This window comes from Schistocerca nitens, chromosome 5, assembly GCF_023898315.1.
Source record: "Schistocerca nitens isolate TAMUIC-IGC-003100 chromosome 5, iqSchNite1.1, whole genome shotgun sequence".
In the NCBI taxonomy this organism is placed as follows: domain Eukaryota; kingdom Metazoa; phylum Arthropoda; class Insecta; order Orthoptera; family Acrididae; genus Schistocerca; species Schistocerca nitens.
The window spans coordinates 402639111-402666687 of record NC_064618.1 but is presented as its reverse complement, the minus strand read 5'-3'; the positions used below and the strand labels follow the sequence as shown (position 1 = coordinate 402666687).

The window sequence follows — 27577 nt, the reverse complement described above, 5'->3', positions numbered from 1 at the left end:
GTCAGGAAAGTGACCCGACGCCCAAATGGCATTAAAAAGTGCGAGGAGGATTTCTCTGTTGCGCATTGTGAGGTGCCATAGCATACTGTAATAGATCCTGTCGTGACCAGGGGATGTGTCACGAGCTCCAGACAATGCAGAATCCAGCTCCCACATAGAAAATGGGCAGTTGTAAACTTCATGAGAGGTGGACTGGAAGTTCAGACTACATCTCTCAGCAACCGCTCTATGGCGCTGGAAACCTGGATCCTGACTGGCTGTTGCAGTAACTGTCGCAAAATATGCTGCCATAGTCTGGGCAATGTCTCGCGGATCCGTGTGGAGAGTGCCGTTATTCATTACAGCAGCTATGGGGCACCTCCCTCCTCTGCCAGAAATTCTCCTGATGGTCTCCCACACAATGGAACTTTTGGTGGAATGATTAATGGTGTTCAGGAACTTTTGCCACGACCTCTTCTTGCTCTCACGAATAATGCGGCGACATCTTGCCCTCGCCACCCGAAAGGCTGCAAGATTCTCAGCAGTCGGCTGACACTTGAACCGACGCAGAGCCGCACGCCTGGTCCTGATTGCAGAGCGGCATTCGGCACTCCACCAAGGCACAGGTGGCCTCTTTCGGTGGCCTGTGAACTGTGGAATGGATGCTGCAGCGGCGTGGTGGACCGTTTTGGTAATATGATCCACCCTCACCTCAACATTCGCACAGTGTTCGAATTGGGCCAACTGGCTATAAAGTGTCCAGTCAGCTCCACTGAGCACCCATCGTGGTGGTCTCCTTTCGGGGCCCACGCCATCTGGCAGGTGAATCCAGATTGGGAAATGATCACTGCCGTGCAAGTCAGCGACCACTTCCCAGTGAGCACTGGCGGCAAGAGCTGGAGAGCAAAGCGAGAGATCAATGGCAGAGAACGACCCAGTCGCCGTGCAGAAATGAGTACTCTGTCCTCCATTGAGCAAGTAGGCACAGGATGACAGGAGAAGCCTCTCAATTGCTCGACCCCTGGGGCAGGTAATTGCAGAGACCCAAAGCACATTGTGGGCATTAAAATCACCACAAATAATGAATGGCTGGGGGAGCTGTGTAAGAAGGTCGGTCAGGGCCGCTTCATCAAGAGCATCATGTGGGGGAAAGTAAAGTGAACATACAGTCAATGGATGACGCACATGCACGGACACAGCGACGGCCTGTAAAGTAATCGTAAGTGAGAGAGGCGAGGAGTGGTAGTCCGTCCTGACGAAAATACCTACGCCTCCTCTAGCTCTCTCTCCACGCAGGTCGCCCTTTTTGTGGAGTGTATAGCCTCGTATCTCAGGGGAGTATGATGGATGGAAATACGTCTCCTGGAGACAGAGACACAGTGGTCTACCCTGAGAGAGTAGACGAAGTTCCTCTACATGCGTCCTGAACCCTTGCAAGTTCCACTGAAGTATGGGAGCCATCTACGTTGGGGGTAGCACCTTCATCCTGTCTCTCCGACGGGGCGGGGAGGCCGCAGCAGGTGGAGGGGCAGGCGTGGGACGAGATGATTGCCCCACACATACATCGTACTCCATCAACTCTGAGGAAGAGTCAGATGAAGCCTCACGTAAAACAACATCCGCATGGTCAGATGGTTTACCACGGGATTTGACCCGCTGATGCTGCTGTACAGGAGCTTTGGTAGCACCAAGGGGACTTTGCAAAGATCTTGTTCACAAGAGAAGTGAATCACATAATTAGCTTCGCAAGACATCTGATTTCCTATGCCCTAAAACAACTATCACACCTGCTCTTATTTCTACAAACACCTACCACACCAATACAACCAAGTACCCTGCTTTCCCATTAGATCTTCCAATTCCCAAAGTCACTAGGGGAGCAGTCTACCTGAATTTAAATATCTTCTAGGACTATCAGCGCCGTAATATGTCAGTTTTGTAGGCTAACTCTTAATATCATTTGCAAATTCTGTTTTCAGGATCGTATTTATTGATATGGTTATTAGTATAGTTACAGTGTTGCTGTAATTTTTAGATCCTATCTAGTACTGTTATTAAACTGGTCCTAATACATTTACAGCATCCTTCCACTTCTGTTATTTATTGTATTATCAATATTTAATTACAATGCTGTGCAAAATGACTTTCGCGTATAAAACCGTGATCCCACGTAAGAGAGGGCCTGAAGCCCCTATTCTTACCAGAATAAATGATTCTTACCTTTATGTGAGGCCGTTTAACACACCAAAGACAAAATCATTGCCACCAAGTGTCATTTACTCCAGTCGGTAACCCAAGGGCGCGATCTTTTCGAAGGCGCAAAAGTATTTTCCAATTCCAGAGACGTCTGTCTGGATATACTAATTTTGAAGAACGGCTGTTTGCGTTTTTCGTGAAGAAGGAAACCGATTTTTTTTACTACACCATGTTCTTAAGAAGCGATATTTTTGAACTGCAGGGAGACGTTTCCACCTACAATGTCTTCGAATCTGGGTTGTAGGTAATTCTGACAGCGTAGAGATGCGGGGCAATGTGATCTAAGAGCTGAAATTTTCAACCTTCATTTTTTTCATCCAGAAAGATCTTTCTTGCATTTGATTTCTCTCCAGATTCGTATGTCCTCTAATTGAAAGAAGCGCCACTAGATGGTGCATGTTGTACGTCCACTATCATATTTTGGTCAGTCTGATCCAAGAACTTAGTCTGTGGTAGGTGGCACTGCTTTTCATTTCGTTGTTTGTACTTTGTTGGATCTGAAGTGCTGTTTAGTATAAAAATTATTTTTGGTAGTCTGCACGTGAAGAGTATCTTTATGTGAAAAATGGATAAACAAGTTTTCATTGTGACTGAAATGGCCACGAACACCGCGTAAAAGAGGAAGAGAAAGTGAATCCCGTGTGAAAGGACATAACTGATACAAGAGGATAGACGTGCTAAAATACAGCCTTTAAATGAGGTTAGCATTTCTGTTGAATAATATGCGTTTGGCTTCTTTGCAATACTTTGGTTTTATTTCATGTCTGTTCACGTTGTTTCTGTTTCACGTAACTTAGCACTTCTACTTATCTTAGGGTGTTTATTTCTTTCTTCGGTTTTGCTAATCAGTGGCACCTACGTTTTGTATCAGGTGAAGTGCACATGTTAAATCGACTGTACAGATATGGTAAACATGAGGCTTAATTTATTTCAAACATTTTACAGACTGGCACACAGTGAACAAGGAACTTACTTCGTGGGACTGATTCATATTTCACCAGTACAGAGGCATCGCCATGGTACCTATAATGAGTCGTCATACAGCCGAAGGCAGTGGTCCATAAGTTACATAGTTCCAGAAGCACAAGGAAATCGAAGAAGAAATCATGGAAACTTTCGACATAGGCTTTCAGGCGATTACGGCGCTTACAGTGAGAGAAAATTATGGAAATACAGTCTTTAAAGACAATATTCGTGGTGTGAGGAAACATAAAGGTGTATATAGTAATGTACTCTAGGTACGAGAACATATTAATAGCTTTCACCGTGTGCAAAGCCACTTTGACCGCCTTCAGAAGTTGTTCCAAAGCCCAGATCTTAACGTACACAGATTGTATGAAGGATTCAATGTAAAGTGTCCAGAAAAAAAATAAGATTCGAAGAGCAATGTATCTGAAATATTTTCGAAACTTATCATTTCAATAACAACGAGTTGATACGTGCAAAACGTATCATTCGCTACACAGAAAATCAAAGAGTCAAGACGCCTGATGTGCTCTTCAATTACAGTATCACCAAGTGGAGGCTGTATTGAAGTTCTTTGAAAGTAGTGTCACAAGCACTAGTGTGACAGACAGTGATACTTATACTAGTTGAATAGACGTCCAGTGTTTTCTTTAACAAAGCTTACCCACAGCAATATGTACTACTCCTGTCAACTTTCAACTTCCAATTTCGGAGTTCGCGTGGTCGACACTGCTGATGGTATTATGCGCGTGTGGGATGAAGGTCGATCAGGAAGAGGAGGGAACTAGATTGCATTCTGCATAATACAGACATTAAATAGGGACTTTTCAGTATTTACAAACAGAATCTGTGTGGACGGAGTGATAACTGCGTTGACCAATTAAAGAACCAGATGATTTCGTTTCTGTACATATTCCTTGTATCAAACGTTTCCTTTCATACCACTGACTACAAATTTCTAGTCTCTGAACATTCTTTCTCTTCATCGGATGGCGACTTTGCTCTTATTGAGAAGCGCCTAGACGTTCTAAGCTGAAAACCATGAAAGATACGAAGACTGCTACTGCTGCTGCAAGACACTCGAAACCCTTCAAAATGCTGGACATGGGGAATAGAACATTGTTTCATTTCGACATGTCTCATCGAAGTGCATTGAAACCTCCAAACTAGGGATTACCAAAGCTACATGGTTATATATCATAAAAGACCGTCTAGGAGTGGCTCTGCTCGAAAGAAACTACAGTGATATTGCAGGTTCTGAAGCACACCGTGTGTTCAAAGCAGGCATCACTCAGAGTCACATAAAACTGCACTACTTCCAAGGACTGAATAGTGAGATAAAAAGTCTACGTCTGGACAGGCCATGAAGGCCCAACAGTACTGACCGGCCGCCGTGTCATCCTCAGCCTAGAGGCGTCACTGGATGCGGATATGGAGGTGCACGTGGTCAGCACACTGCTCTCCCGATCGTATGTCAGTTTACGAGATCGGAGCCGCTACTTCTCAATCAAGTAGCTCCTCAGTTTACCTCACAAGGACTTAGTGCACCCCGCTTGCCAACAGCGCTCGGCAGACCGGATGGTCACCCATCCAAGTGCTAGCCCAGCCCGACAGCGCTTAACTTCGGTGATCTGACGGGAATCGATGTTACCACTGTGGCAAGGCCGTTAGCATTGAATAGTGAGATACTTCTCAGTAAATAAAAAAAGGCAGACTTTAGGAATATGTCTGGTTTTATGAGTGAAGAAACTAAAGAAAACTTTTCAACAATTCTGTCAGTCTAGATACCTGCTGATCATGGTGGTGAGTAAGGACTTAGATATGTTTCGTAATATTTCTACTGGACTTTGATATTTTCAACGTTTCTTAATTAAAAAAAAAATAATGTCACACCTTTTTGAGAAAGTTTCGCATATAGTGCATATTATTCACAGTTCCATAATTTTTTCCATCTTCGAAATAAAAGTGTGTATCAGCAGTGTTCTAAACATGTAATTTTCGTTCACACTACCATAAATAAAACTTTGTTGGCACTTAGATCACATCGCCCCGTCACTCTACAATTATAGTTTTGACGCAACCCTCGATATCACTGGTAAAAAAAGTCGATTTCTGAACATGTCTGTGGTTTATTAATTTAAGTAAATACAAAAAAGTACGGCGTATACTTTGTCACAGTTAAAAATAACGTATCGTACAGTAGCCGAACTAGTATCCGAACCTGTATTTCCGCCTTTCACGAGTAGTAACCTAATAGGCCTGGTGCGGTTAAATAGACATGCGGTGAGGCGTGCTACGGAAGACCGTAGAACTCCCACTGCGAAGGGTACAGATCTGGTTTCGCTTCGCGGTAGAAGCACAGTTTTAGTTCCACAGAGATTTCATGTGTATTCAGCTATACAACAAGCCATTGATTCTAGAAAAATTATGATTAAAATACACAATTGTTGATAAGAGCACCCCAAATAATAGTGATTTGCAAATGGACGACGACGTTTTGTCAGTAGGTTTTAAAAAGCAAGAAATCTATATGACAAAGTTACCTCGTTCCCGCATTTAGCAGCTACCGTGATATATGGCCATCATGCTCTTGACATCAGCGAAAACTCAAAGTAATAGTGAGCATTACTCCGGTGACGTTGAGTTGCCTGAATTCAAATCAGCCACTTCATTACGTCAGGATTTAACTTTGACACATTCTGTTTTACCCATTTCATTTTAGCTAAGGACTTCCCTCATGGCACTATTTTAACTTCCGCTACGACTGATTCTGCAGCTTCAGGAGCGTTTTCTATCTTACAATACGTATGATTCGTCGGGTGGTGCAGAGACAACGTATATGTACTATCGCGAAATGGATAAAGTATTATTCGGATGCATGCCGAAGTTCCCTTTGTTGCAAAACCAAGAGAGGAACACGAGTATTGGCCCCGGCGATCAGATGCGAGGGTCCGCTTTTACAGTTCTAGAAACGGCTATGACATGCCACTGTTACTATGTGACAATACTGTTGTTTTAAAATACGTCATTTGTTACTTTTAAAATAGTTGCAGTTCAGAAGTTAATTCTGTAATTTGTTTACAGCTAGCTTTGGAACAAAATATGGAAGTTTCACGTAAAAGTTTTCAATAGATTATTTTTTTACAATTGTCATAAAATTTTTACTTATCAATGATCCCCCTAACGGTGATATTACAAAACTAGCTCCCCGTCTTTGAACCATTTCGATGTCCTCCGTCAATCAAAAATGCCTTGCAAACACGGGTCACTCCTCCTCCCCCACTTTTGAAGTATGTGAGGCTACACGATTTGCGATTTTCCTGATAATTTAGCAAAGTTATTTTAGCAGACTAATGTCCAAATTTTTTTCCGGGTAGCTCGATTCCGTATGCTCCTCCTCAAATGAACAACTAACTAATCACTTATTTTTGGAAGTAGGGTTTTTCGAATCTATCACGCGCAACTTCAAATGAGTTTACGGCTCTTAATGGTTAGGGGTTTATAAAATTAGGTGCGCGTAATATCCGGCCAATATATAAGACAAATAGGAAGGTCATTTACGTTAGATTCAGCGAAGACTTGCTAACGAAAAAAGGGCAAATTAGAAAATATTCTCCCTTCGCTAAATACTTTAAAGCCTCCTATGCACCGTGTGCGGCTTCAGGTTGTTGTTGTTGTTGTTGTTGTGTGAGAATTCCTTAGGGGCCAAACTGGTGAGGTCATCGGTCCCTAGACTTACATACTACTTAAACTAACTGATGATAAGAACAACAGACAAACCCATGCCCGACGGAGGACTCGAACCTCCGGCGTGAGGGGCAGCGCAATCCTGACATGGCGCGTCTAACCATGCGGCCACTACGCGTAAAATTCGTCATTTGTTCATTTTCTTACAACGCTCACTGTAAACAAATTAGACATCAGTCACCTTGTTTGGAAAATCTTATAATCCTGCACATAGAAATATTTCATTTTCTATAAATCAGGCGTTTTTCGATGCTATCATGCGCATCTTCAAACGAGTTTACATCTCTTAATGGTTTAGACATCAGGCGTCCTCCCAGATTGTTTACACACAGAAATCGTAGATAGAAATCGTAGCGTCGCCTAGTGGCTAGCTTACCGGTACTACAACAGCGTAGACCTTAGTTTTAGCCTAGTTAAATCATTGTTAGTACGTAAGGTTGTGCATGTATGACTGATGTAAACAGGCCCTATTTTGTGTTTTACGGACGTCGTCCCCATATGGTAAGTCAAATAATGTCTTCTCTTGGTTCTTCCGACATGCAGACTGCTTTCTGCTGTTGCATAAAGTCATGGTTTACATATTTTAACAATGTTCTTTTCCTTCTCCAGATTATTTTTTATGCTGTTGGCACAACGTGAATTCCTAAAAATCCACTTTTTATCTTACCGTATGAGAATTCTCGTTTATTACATTTATTGTCTTGTTGTGTGTCACCACTACCGTAAACCTTCACAAGGTAGGCAATGCTGTTTCTCTTTCATGGCCGTTGCTAATAACGTTGCATACGAAATAATGTCGTTCTCGTTTAGGTAAAAATTGCAACCATCGGCATTCTTCCAGGACTGATGGTCTGAGGCTTTAAGATGTTCAGCGAAGCGTGAATATTTTATAATGTGTAATTTTTTGTTAGCAAGTCTTAGCTGAATCTAATAGCAAATGGCCTCCCCGTTTGTCCTATAAATTCGGCCGGAAATCCTGGCATCTAATTTTATAAAACACCGATTCCAGAAATAAATGATTACTTGGTTGTCCATTATGGGGAAGAGCATACTGACTCCAGATACCCCGAGAAAAAACAATTTGGACCTTAGTGTATTTAAATAACTTTGCTAAATAATAAGAAAAAGGACCTAAAAACGAAATCGCAACTCATGTAACCTCACATACCTCAGGAGCTGAGGTAGAAGGAGTGGCCCGCGCATGCTGGGGCATTTTTTATGGACGGATGACATCGAAATACACTACTGGCTATTAAAATTGCTACACCAAGAAGCAATGCAGATGATAAACGTGTATTCATTGGACAAGAATGTTATACTAGAACTGACATCTGATTACCTTTTCACGCAATTTGGGTGCATAGATCCTGAGAAATCAGCACCCTGAACAACCTCCTCTGGCCGTAATAACGGCCTTGATACGCCTGCGCATTGAGTCAAACACAGCTTGGATGGTGTGTACAGATACAGCTGCCCATGCAGCTCCAACACGAAACCACAATTCATCAAGAGTAGTCACTGGCGTATTGTGACGAGCCAGTTGCTCGGCCACCACTGACCAGACGTTTTCAGTCGGTGAGAGATCTGGAGTATGTGCTGGCCAGGGCAGCAGTCGAACATTTTCTGTATCCAGAAAGGCCCGTATAGGACCTGCAACACGCGGTCGTGCATTATCCTGCTGAAATGAAGGGTTTCGCAGGGATCGAATGAAGGGTAGAACCACGGGTCGTAACACATCTGAAATGTAACGTCCACTGTTCAACGTGCCGTCAGTGCGAACAAGAGGTGACCGAGACGTGTAACCAATGGCACCCCATACCATCACGCCGGGTGATATGCCAGTATGGCTATGACGAATACACGCTTCCAATGTGCGTTCACCGCGATGTCGCCAAACACGGATGCGACCATCATGATGTTGTAAACATAACCTGGATTCATGACGTTTTGCCATTCGTGCACCCAGGTTCGTTGTTGAGTTCACCATCGCAGGCGCTCCTGCATGTGATGCAGCGTCAACGGTAACCGCAGCCATGGTCTCCGTGCTGATAGTCCATGCTGGTGCAAACGTCGTCGAACTTTTCGTACAGATGGTTGTTGTCTTGCAAACGTCACCATGTGTTGACTCAGGATCGAGACGTGGCTGCACGATCCGTTACAGTCATGCTGATAAGATACCTGTCATGTCGACTGCTAGTGATACGAGACCGTTGGGATCCAGCACGGCGTTCCGTATTACCCTCCTGAACCCACCGATTCCGTATTCTGCTAACAGTCATTGGATCTCGACCAACGCGAGCAGCAATGTCGCGATACGATAAACCGCAGTCGCGATAGGCTACAATCCGACCTTTACCCAAGTCGGAAACGTGATGGTACGCGTTTCTCCTTCTTACACGAGGCATCACAACGACGTTTCACCAGGCAATGCCTGTCAACTGATGTTTGTGTATGAGAAATCGGTTGGAAACTTTCCTCATGTGAGCACGTTGTAGGTTTCGCCACCGGCGCCAACGTTGTGTGAATGCTCTGAAAAGCTGATCATTTGCATATCACAGCATCTTCTTCCTGTCGGTTAAATTTCGCGTCTGTAGCACGTCATCTTCGTGGTGTAGCAATTTTAATGGGCATTAGTCTAGTTTAAAGAAGGGAAGCTCGTTTTTCTTATCACTGTTGGGGGCATTATTGTTCAGTTAAACGTATATGGAAACTGTAAGAAAATACTCCAACAGAAGCCTTTATGTTAACAACCATATTTCCTTACAACGCTCGCTGTAAACAAATTACTAGATTAATTTCTGAGCTGCAATTCTTTTAACAATAATAAATGACGAATTTTAAAACGTTAGTATTGTCACATCTTAACAACAGGCTGTCAAGGTCGTATCTATAATTCTAAAAGGGGACCCTCGCATGTGATCGCCGGGGCCGTGTTCTTGTCTTGCCGGCCGATGTGGCCGAGCGGTTCTAGGCGCTTCAGTCTGGAACCACGCGGCTGCTACGGTTGCAAGTTCGAATCCTGCCCCCGGCATGGATGTGTGTGATGTCCATAGGTTAGTTAGGTTTAAGTAGTTCTAAGTCTAGGGGACAGATAACCTCACCTGTTAAGTCCCATGCTGCTTAGAGCCATTTGAACCTTTTTGATTTGTTTTTGTCTTTAAGGTTTTGCAACAACAGAAACATCGGCGTTCATCCGAGTACTTTATCCATTTTGCGAACAGTACCTCTACATGGTCTCTGCACCACCCGACGTATCAGGCATACTGTAAGATAGAAAACGTTCCTGAAGCCGTTGCGCGCGGAGTGGCCGCGCGGTTAGAGGCGCCATGTCAGGACTGCGCTGACCATCCCACCGGAGTTTCGAATCCTCCCTCGGGCATGGGTTTGTCTGTTGTTCTCAGCATCAGTTAGTATATGGTGGCCGTAATACAGTATTCAATTCATTTCTTCTGCTTCAATCATCATCTCTGCTTTAGGCGGTGGCGCAGCAAGGACCTGTTGTCCCGGCCGCGTGCTCGCGTGGACGAGGAAGTGTTTACACCGCCTGTACTCGCGGGTGTTGTTGTCTGACTAGATCGCCATAGCACACAATTTTAGAAAGACTATCCTCCGGTTTACGTTTGACAACGAATGTGCCAGACCCAAAGCTTTCGAAATATAGCGTTTTTTGAGGGGAGAAGTTCGTTTACTTGCCACAGACCTAATTGGAATACACCTATCCATTGTAAGCAGTACCATGTACGTCAAGATGACAGATGAAGCTGCGAGTGAAAGAACTCTCGCCGCTGCTCAAATATGATATAAATTTTTCGACACTCTGATGGCCATATCAATGATGTAACAGTAGCTCCCTCAGGCTTGGGTGTGAGGGTAGTTCGGATCTTTGAATTGCCGTTTGAGGTACCAGAATCGATGGTTACTGATTCGCTGCGACCATATGGACCGGTACTCAGTCATATACTTGAAATCTGGGCAAGTTTTAGCACCTATCCCGTGCTAAACGGCGTCCGACAGGTGCGGATCGTCCTTAACAAACATATCCCTCCCTATTTATACATTGGAGGATGTCGAGCTATTGTGATTTACAATGGGCAGCCACGCACATGTTCTGGCTGTGGTGGATAAGGACATACAGCGCCGCGTCATGCAACTGCCACATGGAGAAGCGTCACAGCGAGAAGTTCCCACGCAACTGCCGATGACGTACGTGTCGGTGGCCCGCCGGGAGGTGTTGCCAAGTGCGCAGAGTGACAAAGACGTGTTGATGCAAGTACAGACCGAGTTAGGGGAGCATGGAGGTGACACGGAGAATGCCCCTAGACCCACGTCACGTCAGATGAGGGAGGAACCTTCAGCATCCACAGATGGAAGTAGAGGTGGAAGTAGAGATCGAGACAGTGGCGCCGCAACGGACCAACGAGCGATCGACGAACACAGTGAGGCATTGCATATGGCAACAGAGGGCAGGGCACGTAAACAGCGATCGCCGAAGCGTCGCAAAAAGTGTCGCCACAGTTCGGGTGACACGTCCGTCCCTAGCCTAGGGGACACGGAAGCTATTCTATCCGAGGAACTGACCGGATGTCCTGCCTTTCAGACGGTACCTCTTCATTGACACCGACTGACCCAGCACTGCCGACGGAGGAGTCAGGGCCAACGTCCCGGCAGCCAAATCGAACTACATCAGAGGACATTTCTGGGATTGATGACCACTGCGATTGGGCGGAACCAGTCGAAGCGGTACAGGAATTGGTACCCCCAATTTATGACAACTTACTTACAGAATGCACACCACGGAACGAAAACAACGAGGGGCAACTCGTTACCTGGCACCCCTCTGAGCACGAATAGTGTACTAAATCCCTTGGAGTTCACAACGACATGACACGAGCATGACACCGACAACGGACCAAGCATATAAGGTGGGAACAGTGAACATTAACACCGCACGTTCGCTTGCAAAGATGCAACTGTTCCGGGACATGATTTACGCCACAGACGTGGATATTCTGCTGGTGCGGGAAACCTACAATGCTGCTTTTCCCGGCTTGCGTGGTTACAACACTTACCTAGCGCCGACTCCAGATGGAGGACGTGGCACAGCGATATTAGTCCGGGAAAGGATTCCGATGTGTGACCTCGATTACCTCCCTTCGGCTCGGGGTTTGGTTATGACCGTGAACGGCATTTGTATTGTCAACATCTACGCACCTTACGGATCCCACAATCGACGGGCGCGAACACGATTCTTCTCGGAGGAGATTGCCCCCTATTCCATGGGAGATATGACCACATCTTGGTAGGAGGGGATTTTAACTGTATTCTCACACCGAAGGATCAAACCACTAATTTCTGCTCCTGCCACTCATTGCACACGATCTGCCGGGACATGGCCACTCGGCGAGCAGGCTGGATCGGATTTGTGTTTCTGACGGATTAAGGGATCACGTGTTGGCTGCTGAACGTTGGCCCACAGCTATTACGGACCACCTTGTATATTTATGCACGTTAACCCTCCCACAGCAGCGGGTCTGGCGGAGCCATAGTTCATGGAAACTTAATTCATCCTTATTGGTGGATCTCGAATGTCACCAGCGGATCAAAGAAACATGGCGGACATGCACTCGCCATCTGCCGATGCACCGTTTGGTTCTTTCATGGTGGCAGCAATTTGCAAAACTGGCGATACGAAGAGCTCTCATAACGTATGGCAAGGAAAAAGCGAAATGGCTCCGTGATACACTTGATTATTACTACATGGTGCTCCACGAGCTGTCCTCCAGGGCCCAATCGCCCGAGCATCAAGCGGAAGTCCATCGCATTCAGGCGTTCATTTTATCGATCAAGAGAAGTCGACTGTAGGGACATTCGATTCGTGCTCGGTGCTTGGACAACGTCGATGGAGAACGTATTAGCATGCATCATGTGTCCAAGGGACATGCGCGTAGTCGCCTATCCTTGATCACAGTGCTCCATGATGATGATTGTCGGCCCTTGACGTCACAACAGGACATTGCTACTGGGTTTCTGGAGCATTACCGCCTCCTTTTCACTGGGACTCCGCCGTAGAATCTGATAGGAGAAGAAATTTTGCGACACATGCAAACGGGGGTGGATGGTCTGGATGCAGAGGCGCCATTGGAACCCCTAACGAAAGATGACATACGGAGGGCACTCACGAAGGGTGCGGTGCATAAATCCCCTGGGTCAGATGGGTTGACACTCGAATTTTATCGCGCATTTGCGGATTTAATGGTCCTAATTGGTGTTGATGTATAATGAGTTATTGAGCCCTGACACGGGCATTCCGCCGCAGTTCATGGCAGGACTTCTTCTACCAATACCGAAATCGACAGCGAGTGTCAGCGCCCATCTATTTAGACCGCTAACAATGATCAATACTGACTATAAGACCTTTGCGTGAATGTTGACGGCAAGGCTCAAGACTGTAATATCGAAGACAATACCACCGGACCAGGTTTGTCTAGGGGTTCGGAGCAACATCCATTCCGGGCCGGCCGCGGTGGTCTAGCGGTTCTAGGCGCTCAGTCCGGAACCGCGCGACTGCTACGGTCGCAGGTTCGAATCCTGCCTCGGGCATGGATGTGTGTGATGTCCTTAGGTTAGTTCGGTTTAAGTAGTTCTAAGTTCTAGGGGACTGATGACCACAGATGTTAAGTCCCATAGTGCTCAGAGCCATTTGAACCATTTGAACATCCATTCTATCCTAGGCGAATACCGTGATATAATTTCCTTGACGGAAGCTTGTCGCATGCTCGCGGCGTTCGTATCAGTCGATTTTGACCTTGTCTTTGACAGAATCAACCATAATTTCCTTGACTCGACCATGGCGATATCTCAGGATTTTATTACCCTCCTCATGCGCCTCCTTCGCGGCGCTTCTTCGGTGAGTGTCAATGGCAGGGAGGTAGGAACGATTCCTGTTTGCAGCTCAGTTAGGCACGGATGTCCCTTGTCGATGATGCTGTTTGCAATAGCGCTAGAACCATTGATTCAGACTCTTAGACGGACTCTTACAGGCGTCCGACTCCTTGCGAGTTCCTTCACGTGTTGTGCCGACAACCTGATGATACTTGTCCGGTCGGAGAACGAAGTACGTAAGGTGGTTACCCTTCTTACTACGTACGGAGTAGCTGCGGGAAGCAGGGTCAGCATGAATAAAACCAAGATTATGCACAGACCGTTTACGACGGTGGACATCTTGCGATGCTTAGGTGTATTGTTCACACGATCGATACGGCAATTAGCGTCGGCGAGCTACCGACGTCTCCTCCAGCACGTCCGACTGCACATACGCAACAATTCACGCCGAACCGATGACCTGCTCCAAAGGGTGGAATACACTTAAGTTCATCTGGCCTCGCGACTGCCGCACCTGGTACAGGTACTGCCAATGCCACATGGTATTGCTAACAGATTAATGGCGACCTTTGGATACTATGTCAGCCAAGGGATGTTGTTTAAGATCAAATACGAGACTTTAACTTTTCCCACACCATTCTGGAGCACTTTTTTTTTTGGTCATCAGTCTACCGACTGGTTTGATGCGGCCCGCCACGAATTCCTTTCCTGTGCTAACCTCTTCAACTCACAGTAGCACTTGCAACCTACGTCCTCAATTATTTGCTTGACGTATTCCAATCTCTGTCTTCCTCTACAGTTTTTGCCCTCTACAGCTCCCTCTAGTACCATGGAAGTCATTCCCTCATGTCTTAGCAGGTGTCCTATCATCCTGTCCCTTCTCCTTATCAGTGTTTTCCACATATTCCTTTCCTCTCCGATTCTGCATAGAACCTCCTCATTCCTTACCTTATCAGTCCACCTAATTTTCAACATTCGTCTATAGCACCACATCTCAAATGCTTCGATTCTCTTCTGTTCCGGTTTTCCCACAGTCCATGTTTCACTACCATACAATGCTGTACTCCAGACGTAGATCATCAGAAATTTCTTCCTCAAATTAAGGCCGGTATTTGATATTAGTAGACTTCTCTTGGCCAGAAATGCCTTTTTTGCCATAGAAGGGTCTGCTTTTGATGTCCTCCTTGCTCCGTCCGTCATTGGTTATTTTACTGCCTAGGTAGCAGAATTCCTTAACTTCATTGACTTCGTGACCATCAATCCTGATGTTAAGTTTCTCGCTGTTCTCATTTCTACTACTTCTCATTACCTTCGTCTTTCTCCGATTTACTCTCAAACCGTACTGTGTGCTCATTAGACTGTTTATTCCGTTCAGCAGATCATTTAATTCTTCTTCACTTTCACTCAGGATAGCAATGTCATCAGCGAATCGTATCATTGATATCCTTTCACCTTGTATTTTAATTCCACTCCTGAACCTTTCTGGAGGACTTAATCTCACGAATGTGCGGAACAAGACTCTGGCTCTATAGGCCTACCTGCGAGCGACGCTACGAACATGGAACCAACGTTAACACGCCATCACGTCGGCGATCCTGGACGTGCTTCTTCCCCTTTGAACCGCCGGTGGCGGTAGGCACAATATGGCCCTCTTTTTTTCACGTAACGCGATTCTTTGTTGATTTCAGTTGTGTTCAGTTACAGATACCTTCTACAAGAATCCCCACTACCCGTGAGATATATCGATACTTGAGGCGTCATCATGGCAGCAATATTGTCAAACTTAAATACCCAACGCGAGACTGGCGACAGGTTTGGTGAGCTGTCCATACGCCTCTCCTCTCTACGGCAGCGAGATCGTCATGGTTTACGTTAATCAACTGCAAGACAGGCAACCGCCAACGATTGTACGATATTCGCGTGGTAGATTCCCCGCTCTGCCTTATATTTGGCATGCAGGACACCGACGAACATTCTCTGCAGTGCAGTGAGGCAAAGGATGTTTGGCGGCTGGCCGGACGTAGTGGCCGTGCGGTTCTAGGCGCTACAGTCTGGAACCGAGCGACCGCTACTGTCGCAGGTCCGAATCCTGCCTCGAGCATGGATGTGTGTGGTGTCCTTAGGTTAGTTAGGTTTAATTAGTTCTAAGTTCTAGGCGACTGATGACCTCAGAAGTTAAGTCGCATAGTGTTCAGAGCCATTTGTTTGGCGGCTGACGCAACGCATCATGGCACTCCTCCGACGCACCGACGAATAAACGATTACGACGGACGCTTCATTTTTCCCCGACGCTGTCTTTTTCCCCTCACAGAAAACATCGGCAATCCGCTGGATTGGAGGACACGCAACGCCCTACGTGCCTTTGCGGACCTTGATGTCGGGCATGGACTATTAGCATTATCTGCCACTTCGGCCCCTATATTCCTTTCCTTTCTTTTTCATATATGATTTTCCTTCTGGGATATTAAAAGTAAGTAAATAAAAAATAACGATAATAATAAAAAATGAATTATATACATGTATAATGTTTCCTTCCCGGTGTCTGTCCCTTATCCTGTCAGGAGACGGGGACACCGTGGCCAGGCCTCCAAGTGCGACCCCTGTCCACTCTGCCCCCTGATCTACCAAAATAAAAACAAAGTTGGATAGAGCGTCTGCCATGTAAGCAGGAGATCCCGAGTTCGAGTACCGGTCGGGGCACACATTTTCAGCTGTTCCCATAGATGTATATCAACAACACCTGTCGGCAGCTGAGGGTTTATATTTAATTATCCTTTCATTCCAGAGAAGCTGCACGGTCATCAACGGTATCTGTTCTTCTTGGAACAGACACCATCTTCATATTTCCTGAGTATTCTACCGCTTCATGATGTAAAAACTATACAGTATTAAGAGGTACTATACCCAGGAATCTGGTATGTCAAGTGGCTCTGTCCGCGGAAGCCCACGCAATTATTCTCGTTCCTTCTGTCTCTGTTTGTTATTCAGATATCAATGTTGTCTCAAACACCAAATTAAGCCATACACTTATCTCCAGCCTTGGAGGTAAGGACGTCAACTAAGGTAGATACAGTCAAGGAAATTGTGGATTAGGGTATGAGGAAGTGAGGCCTTGATTAAATATCAGAAAGTAGACGGGGTACAGCTTCTCTTAGTTTCGGTCTTGACTTAATACCAGTTGATTTCATTGCTACTGGATTATTTTCCCAAATACTCCATTCTGTACGTTATTTGTCCACTAAATTACGAAATTACATTTGTGGTGCCACATTAAAGATGTTATCTTTACTTTTGATCCGAATTTCCTACTGTCGATGTTCTTCCACTTTCTTTCGCTGCTTTGGCGTAAACGTACATTTACAGGAATTCTTTCCTCTAAGCTGCTCCTGACTTGAACGCAGTAGATTTTAACAACAATCTCGTGTGGTTCAACTTGAGATACAGTAGTCTTTTTTTCACTTTTTATAAAATACTGGCACAAATGCTGATGCTTAGTTATGTACCACAATGTAGATGCTGATTACGTTAAGAACTTCGTCCAATAACTTAACAGTTATACATCTTTCAGCGACAATGTCGAATAGAATACGAGTTATTCCCAATCTCATTACCGCTAAATCCCTGCTCTAAAATTTAAATGCATTTTCTTAAAGTGTTTTGGACTCACAAGGTAATAAAGACTGTCGATGAATAACAAGCGTTTCGAATTTCACTAAATATTTGTCTTCCGTTTTTTTTTCATTATTCTGTTTTCTCTTTGTGTCAGTACTTCATCTTCATTCTCTTAAGATACGCCGACCGCTGTGGCCGAGCGGTTCCAGGCGCTTCAGTCCGGAACCGTGCTGCTGCTACGGTCGCTGGTTCGAATCCTGCCTCGGGCATGGCTGTGTGTGATGTCCTTAGGTTAGTTTGGATTAAGTAGTTCTAAGCCTAGGGGACTGATGACCTCAGATGTTACGTCTCATAGTGCTTGAAGCCATTTGAACCATTTTCTTACGTTACGTTCTCCATTTCCGTGAATGCCACGGACATCTTTCTTCTTTTCTTCTAGGCTATGCTTAATGGGTTGTTTGCTATGTACTTTAAAGTTTCTGGAAGTGGCACGGTCGAAGTCCACTGATTGTTTAAATTTTCTTTCTATTTTGTTACACTTCAGTTTTCCATATCTCGCGCGTGTAGACCGAAGTAACGTGAACTCCCGTCCGTCATCTACGCCTATTCATCTCCCACCGAAGAAAGTGCAAAAGGAGGTTAGTCACATCCTTCTCTCGGCAATAGCGGCGCTGTTAGTCACCGGCCTCGTTCCGGATCCAGGAAGAACGGCGCGCTGCTTTCAAAACGCCGTCTCCACGTGTCTCTACAGAGCGGGGAGGGAGGCCCCGGCGTGTAAAAACGCCAACTCATTGTGATAGCGCCGGCCGAGCTTGGGGCAGAGACGTTGCGTCGAGTCTGATGCTGCAGATGGCAGAGCAGATGCTTTCGATCAAGCTGTGCTTTCACCCGTAACAACGACCATTTCTGTGAAGAAAACGTGCAAGCAAACAATCGGTGACTACGTTTGGCAATAGCCGGCCACACAAGGGCGAATTTCTGCGACGGATCAGAACCGCAGGGCCAGTTTCGTGGATAATATCGACGGATCTGACCCGACAATTTCAAGGTTTTCCACTAACGTGAAGAACCCCGCTAATCGGATCTGGTCTCTCAGTTCTGCCTGCAGGCCGGGTCCTGTCGTGTACTGCGTAAACCGGCCGATTTTCGTGATGTATCCGCAGACCCAGGCCTGCGGTGCATGTCTGACAAGCCAGAGACCACGGACGACGGATTTAAGGAGTTGCGACTGTGTCTCGCCCATAGTATGTTCTGATGTGCAGCAAGACGTTATTTGACTGTATAATATTTTTGGATTTTAATCTAGTTTATTGTGTCAAGTAGAAGTTACTGTAAACAATAGGAGTAATACACTACTGGCAATTAAAATTGCTACACCACGAGGATGAGATGCTACAGATGCGAAATTTAACCGACAGGAAGAAGATGCTGTGATATGCAAATGATTAACTTTTCAGAGCATTCACACAAGGTTGGCGCCGGTGGCGACAACAGCAACGTGTTGACATGATGAAAGTTTCCAACCGATTTTTCATTCACAAACAGCAGTTGACCGGCGTTGCCTGGTGCAACGTTGTTGTGATGCCTCGTGTAAAGAGCAGAAATGCGTACCATCACGCAGTCCGGAACTGTGCGACTGCTACGGTCGCAGGTTCGAATCCTGCCTCGGGCATGGATGTGTGTGATGTCCTTAGGTTAGTTAGGTTTAAGTAGTTCTAAGTTCTAGGGGACTGATAACCACAGCAGTTGAGTCCCATAGTGCTCAGAGCCGTACCATCACGTTTCCGACTTTGATAAAGGTCGGATTGTAGCATATCGCGATTACGGTTTATCGTATGGTGACATTGCTGCTCTCGTTGGCCGAGATCCAATGACTGTTAGCAGAATATGGAATCGGTGGGTTCAGGAGGGTAATACGGAACGCCGTGCTGTATCCCAACGGCCTCGTACCACTAGCAGTCAAGATCACAGGCATCTTATCCTGATGGCTGTAACGGATCGTTCAAATGGTTCAAATGGTTCAAATGGCTCTGAGCACTATGGGACTTAACATCTGAGGTCATCAGTCCCCTAGAACTTAGAACTACTTAAACCTAACTAATCTAAGGACATCACACACATCCATGCCCGAGGCAGGATTCGAACCTGCGACCGTAGCAGTCCCGCGGTTCCGGACTGAATATAATACAAGTAACTTTTTATCGGTGGTCACAAATCATTCGTTCCTTTTTCAGTTTCTTTCGGAGGCCTGCACCTTTATGAACTCCTTTCTGAAACCTGATCTCAAAGTTTGTAGCTTCTTTTGCCACACTATGATTTACAGTTGGAATATCGTCTATAAATGTTTCAGCCATTTCTCCGTATGACCTCTTTTTGATACTCTTGTTCCTCTAATTCACATAGGTCATATTCCACGAAAAATATCTGTCACCGTAAAATTGCACAAATTTTTCAGTGTGGTCGTACTGGTAGTAAATAGAACTTGCTGTCATGTGAAAACCACAGCGGAAATTGACGGACTCCCTGAACGTGACACGTTGCACAAATCCCCATGTGTGTGCTGCCAGTTGCCACCCACCTGCAGCCGCCGGTTCGCCCGTTCCGAGAACTACAGGTAACTGTCTGGATGTCCTGTCTCCACTAACGTAAACACAGGGAGGGCACGAATTCAAGAATCCGTCGGACACGGCCCGGCGCTAAAATCATCTCGCATTTGACCAGCTTATGAAACAGTCGGCGAACATCAGCATAAAGTAATTTAAAATGTTCTGCAAATACAAGGGAAGTACCCCTGCGCGAACGAGAAAAACTGAATAAAAAGTATAGTAAAATAAGATGTGTCTGTCATTTCTCTGTAAGGCTCCGCATTTATGTACGATCGATGTTTGAAGGTTAACGAAAGTAATCACCACAGAAGAAAAGTCATGGAAGAATAATGCTGCGTGACCAACAGTTATGACCGGCAGATCCACAAAAGCTATAAATTGCTATTTGGCGAAACCTAAACACTTACTAGAAACAACTTGTGTGAACATACAGGTAGGCAATACTTAGTCACACTTTCTCAAATAGAAGTTACATTCTGCTCTTATTCAAGTGCAAAATCGAGTTTCATTGGAGTGATCGAAATACATCTGAATCGAAGACTATGCACACACTACAAGGGCGACATGTGAACAACGTTGATCTGGACTGCTGTAGTCCAATCTCCACCCAGATCTTTACCGCAAAGCATTCCATTCAGCTGTGTGTAGTCACTTCATCCAAAATCCACGTCTGCACACCCCTGACGATTAATATAGAACATGCGACATCACAGCATATCCAGTTTTGAAAAACATTACATCACTGCACAGACTGCATAAAATGGGTACGCTCACTTGTTTTTTGGTAAAACTCGAGTTGTTCGCCTCATTCTTTGCACAGGGATGTATGCAGTTGTCACACACTTCGCACTTCTGTAACTGCATTCCAGTTCTTCTAGCACATTATTTTCTTCAGGATTTTTAATGTTGGAATCTTATCAGGTGTGACGCAATTTTATTGCGAAAGGTCACCAACATTGCTATTCGTGTTTCCTAAGAATTTCGGTTTTCAGCATCACGAAAAGCCAGCTGTATTTATTCCCTCTGCACATAACAAGCATGTATATGTTTATAACACAATAGTGAGAAACTGAGATGGGTGTTAAGGTAGCCGGCCGCGGTGGTCTAGCGGTTCTAGGCGCTCAGTCCGGAGCCGCGCGACTGCTACGGTCGCAGGTTCGAATCCTGCCTCGGGCATGGATGTGTATGATGTCCTTAGGTTAGTTAGGTTTAAGTAGTTCTAAGTTCTAGGGGACTGATGACCATAGATGTTAAGTCCCATAGTGCTCAGAGCCATTTGAACCATTTGTTAAGGTAGAAAGAGAATGCTCCTCTTCACGAAATGGTGTATTATACTCTGTAGCGCAGGTTTTTGTGGAGTGGGTTTCGAATCGCGGGTTATACAGGCATGAGCTCAATTGTACAAAGAATTTATTGAAAGCATATTATTCTCCTTTACAACAGAGAAATTATAACACAACAGAACGTCATTTGCAGTCCAATACAGTTCGCAAAAGCGGCTCTCAACAAGAGGATAGCAACGTTAAATTCCTTTTTCACAATGAAAACAAAATTCAAATAGACCACCCCTGCAGGTGGAACACGACCAGAAACAATAATAGTTTACGTATGATGATCCCTTTCCACAGGTAGAACATTTCCACTAAAAATTATATTCTACAATTAACCGCAGGAACGCAAATTAGTAGACAACTCTCTTAGTTAAGGCTATTTACATTAGTATACAACTAAATATCGATGTACGTCCGCTCCCAACATCAACTGTACTTTAAAACAAAGATACTGCCAGCGATCTACAGTGGCATCTAAGCAAATTTTCAATACAGTTTCCTGTACATTGTGACATACAGTATGGACGGGAAGTATCTTTCATTTTTTTATCAACACAGCCACCTAAGTTTGATGCTCGGTAGTACAATTTTATATCAACAGATGGTGCTGTCTACAACAACGTTAAGCCAGTCTAAATTACTTGCCGAACCATTGTGATCCCATTGCCACAATTAATTTTCTACTGCTGACAAGTGTTGTTATGGTGGTGTACGTCATCTAAACAGATTTTTTCCTAAATGTAACACATCTTTACTTGGCAAGTAAATGAAAATTTGTCGTTCAGTAAAAGAACAGAAAAATAAACCATCTTAATGCTAAATTTTAACTAGGGAGAGAATAAAGACGATGCTGTAAAAGTTTAATTTTCTTCAATTTAACGAAACTACACATTGATTATTTAAATTAATTTTTAACTTCGTCTATATACAGGTCTACGATTATTTGTGTTTTCTTCTTTTTAGTGTCGTCATCATGAATAATAGGGAAGGGGTTCGTTCCTACATTCAAGGCCTTCATGCCAGTGAAATGATCAACACCGAAATTGGTCAGATGTAGGGTGTTCATCCAAAACCCAGCGGACCTTTGTTTATTGGAGGTGATGGTAATGTTACTAACAGCAACAGAGTTGGACAACCAACAAAACACACCAAAGACAAAATCAGACATATGGTGAAGGATAAAACAGGCATCGGTACTTGCGGAGCTGACAAACGTCTGAATTTCTGAGAGGGGTCCCAGCAAAGACAAAAGAGTATCGTAGGACGACTGTGAAAGACTTCGTTCGTAGAGAGTCCTGAGGAAACACATCATTATGCCCAGTTAACAAAACCATTGCTGTCTGGAATTTTGTGAAAGAATAATACCTGACGGTTTCTACGATGCCCAGACTGAAGTGAAGTGCAGTCCTAAAACCTGTAAAGCACCTTTTAGGCCAGACTATAGGATGCAGTCTTCAAAGAACCTCGTCCATGTAACAAAGACCAGCTTATTGCACGTGTTATGGAGGAATGGAACTCAGTCTTCCCTAAAGAGACTTGATTTCTCACAGCGAGTCTTGACAGACGAGTTGAAGGGTGTCTTCATAATCAGGGAAGCCATAAAAAGAACTGTAAACTGAGCAGGTGACTGTCCAAATCATTCACTAAAATGAAAAATGTAGAAATGTCAGCCCATCCTGTACCAAATAGATCAGTCTCACAATGTGAAATAACAAGATAATTGCCGGTGAAGTGGCATAAACAAAATCATTCACACTCAGCGTAATAATAAGTTCACCTTCTGTACAAGGGCACATACAAAGTCAATCACGCCCGCAGTGCACAAATAATAAAAAGAATAACGCTCTCGTTTTTAAAGAAAACACCCGACGCTCAGCGTGCCACCACACAACTGACATAACACACAGCAATGTACCCACGGACCTCCCGTGTGTAAAATTACTGATCATCGGATACGCTCAACTCCCAGCCTCTATAGTTCATTGTGCACCAGGTTGCTTCACTCGACTGACTAAAATACATTGTTGGCCACTAAAGAACACTGATAGTGCTCTTTTAATAATCTGCCAGCGCTCTCTGCGTTTGCAATCGAATTGTCGCCCTCATGACCAGGAAAAGACACAAAACGCCTCACACAGCAGCCAACCCCTACACTGGTTGCTGTTGAGGTCCTTCAGACATCTCACTCGTGTACCAGTTTGGAGAAGGCTTGTTGTTCTTCAGTCTCCGCCATTCATTGATCTTGTCCACCGCTCCTTCCTCCTTGGCTCCAGTGGCACTCTCATATATCGTGCATATATAGAACAGTATGAAGAATACATATAGGAGATTCAGCTGTCAACTTTAGTACCGATACAAGTACTCCATTTCGTGAGGCTTCAATTCTATGCTCGGGTTCATCAGTCATAGTGACTGGCGAGTGCTGGCGTGCCAGTTTCTTGACAACACGTGACTTGATATTCCATAAGATTTCGGGATTGCAGCCGGATCTCATCGACTTCTTTCCACGATATTTCGGCTGCCAACCTTACAGCCATCTTCAGGCGAGTGTTTGACACTGGAGATTGCTAGTTTTTTTTTTCTTTATTGAATTTCAATTCCCCCCGAAGGGGGCGGGCTGGCAGCAGCTTAATATGCCGCTCTTCAGCCGACAGAGTTTGTGACAAAGATCAAGAGAAACAAATAATAAAAAACAGGCGATAAAATCGGAGACTTAAAGAGTAACAAGGCGCAAAGAAATCGTGGAACTTAAAACAACAACAGAGGGATGATGATGCTAATAAAAAGACATACGAAGCAGACAGGGAAAACAGTAGACAATTAAAAAAAAACACGGCGACAGTCTGGATTCTGTTCGCAAAAGACAGAAAATGCACACCTAGCGACAGCATGGTTTCTGTTCGCAACACGAAAAAGACAAACAACACTGAATAATCACTGGAACACTGCAATAAAAAGTTGGCAAATGTGACACCACAGTCGAGAGCAGGTGGGGGGAAACTGGACAGAAGATGGGACAAAAAAAGGGGGGGAAAGGAGAGTAAAAGCGAAGGGGGGAACCGGGAAAGGAGCTGATGGAGGATGAGGACCCATAAGAGGGGTGGGGGGCAGACGCGGCAGGGAGTGGGGTAGGCAGAGGAGGGGAATACAAAAGGACTGGGGGGGGAAGGGAGGTAGGGAGAGGTTTAGTGGGGAGAAAACAGGACGGAAGGGGAGGGGGAAGAGGGAGCCCAGGGAAAGGACAGAGGAAAGGAGGGGGAGTGAGGATCAGAGTTGATAGGAAGGATAAATGGAGGGAAAGAGGGCATCATCCGGGAGGGGGAGTTGACGGAAGCCACCTTGGGAAAGGAGATGGAGGGTGTAGAGATGGAGGGTAGGGGGGAGGAGATTGCTAGTGCAAGTCGCTCTATTTATACTTAAAAGTGCCGCAGGCGCGCATGCGCAAGTTACCGTAGCATGCGCGCCACCTGTCGATTCCAAGGACCCCTACAATATTACTGCATCTATGGAGCGCCAACTAATGCATGAAAAAAGTAAAACATGCACACAGATGTGTCCAAAACAATAAAAGGAAAATTTCAATATTAAATTTAAAATTACTTGTCGCTCGACATGTCAGAAGCCATAAAAAGTTTTCTTTTGGTTGAAATTAAAGAAATCAACAGGTCCCAGGCCTTATTCAATAAAAAGATCAAGAGGATAAGGAGGTGTTTAAGTCCAGAGCATTTCTCCCATATGTCGGGAACATTTCATCGAAAGTAGGCAGAATTTTAAAGAAACATCGTGTGAAAGCAATCTTCCGGCCACCTACAAAGACTCGTGCTCTTCTGGGCTCAGCCAAGGATGATCTGGGATTACGGAAGGCTGGAATTTATAAAATACCTTGCGAGTGTGGGAAAGCCTACATTGGTCAAACCACAAGCACAGTACACGACCGCTGCGTTGAACATGAGCGCCACACTCGCCTTTTACAGCCCAGTAAGTCGGCCATAGCCGAACATTGTATATCCACAGGACATACTATGGATTATTCGGCCACGAAAATCTTGGCCCTATCGAGATCCTTCTGGGATTCAGTTGTGAAGGAATCCGTCGAAATACGTTTAGCGGAAAATCTCATTAATCGTGATGGCGGCTTTTTATTGAATAAGGCCTGGGACCCGTTGATTTCTTTAATTTCAACCAAAAGAAAACTTTTTATGGCTTCTGACATGTCGAGCGACAAGTAATTTTAAATTTAATATTGACATTTTCCTTTTATTGTTTTGGACACATCTGTGTGCATGTTTCACTTTTTTCATGCATTCGTTGGCGCTCCATAGATGCAGTAATACTGTAGAGGGCCTTGGAATCGACAGGTGGCGCGCATGCTACGGTAACTTGCGCATGCGCGCCTGCGGCACTTTTAAGTATAAATAGAGCGACTTGCACTAGCAATCTCCAGTGTCAAACACTCGCCTGAAGATGGCTGTAAGGTTGGCAGCCGAAATATCGTGGAAAGAAGTCGATGAGATCCGGCTGCAATCCCGAAATCTTATGGAATATTCGATACGCCAGGAAAATTTCAAGAGTCACACGTGACTTGATGTTTCCACTGGGTGGAAACTCTAACCAGAGCAACATTTGAACATCCTCTCTGGCGATATTGTCCAGTACAGCAGGTGCAGCATGTGGTCATGCATTATCTTGTTGAAGTACAGCGTTACAGAAACCTCAAGAATAAGATACAGATATCTGCCTCAGTATGGCAGAAATTTAACTGCTGCTGTCCGAATTACCAGCTGTGTGATGTGATCGTGTTCTGTACCAAATGGCTCCCCGTTACCACCAGGCCAGTTGCTGGAACCGCATGACAATGACGAATGCAACCTGGTACGTTTACACTCATCAAAGGCGCCACACACAATGTTAATCGTAAAACTGTGCAAAGAATGGTCTCGTCTGGAAGAAGGACATGGCGACTCTCGTGCGTCCAGACCAAGTGAGTGTGCAGTAGTTAGCCCACTGGACATGCATTCGGGAAGGCGATGGTTCAAAATTCCTGTCCAGCCATCCAGATTTAGGTTTCCCATGATTGCCATGAATCGTTCTATGCAAATACCATGATAGTTTCCATCAAAAGTGCACTGCCGATTTCCTTCCCGATCCTTTCGTAATCCGTGCTTGTCTTTTGTCTCTAATGACCGCACTGTCAACAGGACGTTAAACTCTAATCTTTCTTCCGTTTCCCTGTGTGCAGTAATGTCAGCGTAGATATCTCTTCTGCCGTGTCACGGAAAGGAGCAACTACGCTGATCGTGTCAATAGTCCATGGTGATCTATATGACGTTACATCGTTTATCTGAGTACTTGTGCCGGCCGGTGTGGCAGAGCGGTTCTAGGCGCGTCAGTCTGGAACCGCGCGACCGCTACAGTCGCAGATTCGAATCCTGCCTAAGGCATGGCTGTGTGTGATGTGCTTAGGTTAGTTAGGTTTAAGTAGTTCTAAGTTCTAGGGGACTGATGACCTCAGACGTCAAGTCCCACAGTGCTCAGAGCCATTTGAACCATTTGAGTATTTGTCTTAATGCACACATACCCTAATCGAAAGTATGTCACACGGCTATATGATTCCTCACGGCCGAATAAATGATAGGTCTCTGACCTCTGGCGCTAGTCGTGTGATACCATTGTGGTCATACATGTTTAGTATATCTATTCCATGTTCAAATACAGTGGTGGGACTCCGATCAACCCGAGCAGCAATATCGCGGAACAACCGACTGCAATATCAATATCGCACGATGCTACGGTTGTGAAATCCGTCATGTACCGTTAGACGTTTCTCCTTCTTCCGCTGGGCAGAAGACGATCCTGTGACATACAACTAACATTCGCTTTGCGGTTTCTGAATGGTTAACTGACAGTATAATCTTCCTTTATCTTATTTATGCAAACGGCGTTACTCTTACCTGCTTTGTGCAATTATGGTGAAATGTTGATCATTTACGTCTCCAAGCACACTGACGAGCATGCTACCTTAATGGTATTCTTATGGTAATGCCACCGGGTGTCAGATGTCTGACTCAAAAGTCCCGTGCTAGGAAATGATGATACTGTGATGGCTGGACTTCTTCGAACGTTTCAGGACATTAATACCTACTGGCCATTAAAATTGCTACATCAAGAAGAAATGCAGATGATAAAGGGTTTTCATTG

At 45.0% G+C, this 27577-nt stretch overlaps 1 pseudogene; it reads right to left on the bottom strand.

The window, feature by feature from the left end:
* Positions 1-4755: 4755 nt before the first annotated feature.
* Positions 4756-4873, bottom strand: LOC126261293 (5S ribosomal RNA; annotated as a pseudogene).
* Positions 4874-27577: the final 22704 nt, after the last annotated feature.